Below are 3012 nucleotides of genomic sequence, written 5' to 3'. Positions count from 1 at the left end.
GTGCGTGAGCATTAGTGACCTGTTGAAGTTTTAGTATTAGAGACTAGTGTGTATTATTAACCAGCAGATATTTAACTCCTCTCACCCCTCCTCTCTCTGCTTTGGTGCATTTTCTCTTTGCTGGAATACTTCAAACTGTAAACCCCATCCCTCCTTCCTCCTCATCCCTCCATCCTCCTGTTTACTCCTCCTAATTTCCCAGGCGCTTTCAAAGCCAGGGGCATGACATCTGGCCCCGTGTTCAGATCCCTCCCTGAAAGATCAGCCCCACACTGCAGTCCTTTCGGTTCCACCCACCCTCCCTCCTTTGGTGCTCCTTCCACTTTTGGAGCTGCTAATCTTTCCAGTGACGCCCCCCCATTTCAGCTACCACCCCTTTCCACGGGAGCGTTTCATTTTGGCTTAAATACGCTTCAGGCAGCTCAGGTGGCTCCTCCGTGTTCAGGAACTGGAATGGTACAATCTGTTTCTATGGGAGGGAGTCCACAAGTGGGATTTAACATGAACCCCCCCTGTGGAGGAGTGGGAATGGTACAGTCTGGATCGCTGGTGGGGAATCCTTTGGCTGACTCCCTTTTATGGGGAACAGGAATGGGTCAGCCCGGTGTCTTTGGAGGGATTCACCAAGCAGGAGTGGCTCACCTGGGAGGATCCACTCCGCAGTCACAGTCGCTCTCCGGCAGCGGGTTGGCTGAGACGGCGAGCAAAAACAATCCATTCCTGTTCTGACAGTCTCACACGCACCAGATATGATATTAAATAACCACACTGGGTAGTTTTACATGTTTTAGCCTTCTAAATGCATCTATGTGCTCCAAAATGTAGATATTGTTCCTTCCAGGCAGCCATTGATTTCACTTACTTTCATTCTTATTAATTTTCTATCATCATTTTTGTCAAATGTACAATAGCGAATCAAATAGTATTTCAGATTCATAGGCATGGACTGTTATATTGGAAGACATGTCATTATACAGCACGTCTCTACAACAAGGCAGTTCAACGTGCTTAAAGACAAACGATAAGCAAACATTGATATTGTGGAAGAGATGATGTGAATTTGGCCATTTGTTTTCAGCAGCTGACTCTTGAAGCTCAGATGTCAGAATATCCTTGAATGCACCAAAAGTTTCAAAACTTTTCACAGGACTAATGAAGTGGTGAGAGTCCCTGTCCATAACTTTATATGATACCTGCAGATGGGCAGTGGTTACACGTATACGACTGGTCAGGCTAAAACATGCAAAACCACTTGATGATCTTTTAATTAAACCCTTCAGCCCCCCCTCAGCTTACACTCCCCTCTCCCTGGAGATCTACACACGTCCAAGTAACATAATAGCCACGGTTTAATGTATGCAGCAACATATATTAACAGAAATACACACACATCTGTGTAAAGTCGGCCGTCCTCTCCTTCGTGCACAAGCCTCAGAAACGGAAAGCACCGGTGTGTAAGTGTCTCTGGGAATATGAAGAATTACTGTGTATTTGAGTGTCGTATGATTCTGTAAAACATTAACAGAACCGCTGTGAGGAAGACGTCTGTGTAGGGTTTATTCAGCGTGCATGTGTTTGTACAAGGCGGAGTGTGTGTGTGAGTGTGTGTGCGGTATATTGTGCTAATGTAAATAGTGGAAGTAATCACAGGTAAACCTTGAAATATACTGTATATTAGAGTGTTACAATCATGAGTAACTATTTATGGATCTATTTATTGCTTGATTATTTATTGATGCAACAATGCAGCAATGGTCTCCCACGAAGACAAGTTCAGGTTAACTGTCACCACAGTGTCATCAGACAGGCTCAGATGATGGTATTGATCACATGTGATTGGCTTTAATCTGACTCGGCTGTTCGAACACTGCATAATCAATCAACTCAGTAACCAATGGTGGCTTTCTCTTCCCTGTTTTGATCTGTAGTCGTTCTGGATTCATTGTGTAACTGAATATGTCCCCGCTGTATCTCCCGGTATTAGACAAGAAACAGATGTATTACTGTATGATGTTTAGCTACAGCGTCGGCTAAATAAAAACCGAATTTGAACATATCAACCTGTTTAATGTGCATGCTGTCTGAGCGGATCCTCCTCTGTACGTGTGTGTGTGTGTGTGTGTTGAAGTATTTCACACCTGAACGAAAAGGCCAATCTGTGGACGAGGCTCCACTTTACCTTTCCTGCATCTCTTTATGTGGCTCTGCAGAGAGCTGCTTCCTCGTAGCTGAAGATACATTTATGAGATGTTTTGATTAAGAAAACGGGAACAGTGGCGGGATTAATTGTAGTTTATGAGATGAGGAAAACAATTCAGTAATTGAAAGCCACCCAGAAAACAGGCAGGACCAACGTGACTCCTCAGAGGTCAGAGTTTTGATTTGTTCTTTGTGTTTCATGGGTCTTTTTCATGTGTTTTTGACTCCTTTTAAATGTGAACTTTGGTGGAAAACTTAACTGAAAGACCGACTTCAAGGAGTTCTAGTAGAGCAAAATAGAAGTAACACTATTATTATTTCTGAAATTTAATTTTGTATGAAATGAATTTATTTTGCTGTGTATTTACATTTAAAGCTGTGTTGTAAACTGTGACGGTATACAGTACATTTGAGAAATAAAATGATACAATAAGTGAAAGCTTTCTGTTCTCACTGTCCTTTTTGTATGTCGCTTGTTGCTTTTTGAGGATTTCTTTGAGCTCCTTTGTCTTACAACACAGAAAGAACTTGCCTGCCAACACCACAAGAGGGCAGCAAATGCACACATATTCAGACGCAGCATATTCCAGTCTCACTGTATGAAACACTTTATGTAGTACCAGTTGATGCCACTGTGATTTGTGCATAGAATATCCTAAAGGGAAATAAATTCTGCTTCCATATTAAGGTTTCACAGTTTCTTTGTGTCCACCTCCGATTAGAAATAGGTTTTGCTGATTGTTATTTCTCTCTTGGATGTTTGAACGATGTATGTGCATGTGTGTTTTCACATCAATCTGCAGAAGAAAAGAA

This window comes from Morone saxatilis, unplaced genomic scaffold (genome assembly GCF_004916995.1).
Source record: "Morone saxatilis isolate NCDOM2014 unplaced genomic scaffold, NCSU_SB_2.0 Contig9, whole genome shotgun sequence".
Classification (NCBI taxonomy): Eukaryota; Metazoa; Chordata; class Actinopteri; family Moronidae; genus Morone; species Morone saxatilis.
Note: the sequence above shows the minus strand (reverse complement) of the source record.